The 1,020-nt window shown below is 43.6% G+C and overlaps 1 pseudogene; it reads left to right on the top strand.

Annotated features, from left to right (window-relative positions):
• The first annotated feature begins 460 nt into the window (after positions 1 to 460).
• On the top strand, positions 461 to 772 carry LOC123461530 (annotated as a pseudogene).
• The last annotated feature ends 248 nt before the right edge of the window (positions 773 to 1,020 follow it).

Raw genomic sequence — 1,020 nt, 5'->3', positions numbered from 1 at the left:
GAAGTTATGAAATTTGCAGAAAAATGGATGGACCTGGAAAGTATTATACTAAGTGAGGTAACCCAGGCCCAGAAAGCCAAGCGCCACATGTTCTCTCTCATATGTGGATCCTAGCTACAGATGACTGGGCTTCTGTTTGAGAATGAAAATACTTAGTAGCAGAGGCCAGTAAGGTAAAAAGGAGACATAAAGGGTAGAGAAAGGAAGGGAGGAGGATACTTAATAGGTTGATATTGTATATATGTAATTACAATGATTGTAATGGGGAGGTAATATGATGGAGAATGGAATTTCAAATGGGAAAGTGTGGGAGTGGGGAGGGAGGGAATTACCATGGGATATATTTTATAATCATGGAAAATGTTAATAAAAATTTAAAAAATAATAAAATAAAAAAAATAAAAAATTTAAAAAAATAAAAGAAAAAGAGACCTTCCGCCTCAGCCGCCATAGACGAGCAGCAGCCATGGCTCTGCGCTACCCCATGGCCGTGGGCCTCAACAAGGGCCACAAGGTGACGAAGAACGTGAGCAAGCCGAGGCACAGCCGCGGCGCGGGCGCCTGACCAAGCACACCAAGTTCGTCCGGGACACGATCCGCGAGGTGTGCGGCTTCGCGCCCTACGAGCGGCGCGCATGGAGCTGCTCCAGGTGCCCAAGGACAAGCGCGCTCAAGTTCATCAAGAAGCGGGACGCACATGCGCGCCAAGAGGAAGCGCGAGGAGCTGAGCAGCGTGCTGGCCGCTATGGGCAAGGCGGCGGCCAAGGACTGAGCCTCGGTCCCCCCCATAAGCCCTCGTTTATGCTGAAAATAAGTAAGTAAGTAAGTAAATAAATAATAAATAAATAAATAAATAAATAAATAAATAAATAAATAAATAAATAAATAAATAAATAAATAAATAAATGAATGAATGAATGAATGAAAAAGAGAGAGAGGGAACTCTTCCACTTATGCTGGATTTGTAAGTTTAGAAGACAGAGGGCTGGAAAAATAGCTTAGCCGTTAAAGCACTTGCCT

This window comes from Jaculus jaculus, chromosome 6 (assembly GCF_020740685.1).
Source record: "Jaculus jaculus isolate mJacJac1 chromosome 6, mJacJac1.mat.Y.cur, whole genome shotgun sequence".
Classification (NCBI taxonomy): domain Eukaryota; kingdom Metazoa; phylum Chordata; class Mammalia; order Rodentia; family Dipodidae; genus Jaculus; species Jaculus jaculus.
This window is presented reverse-complemented; position numbering and strand designations above follow the sequence as displayed.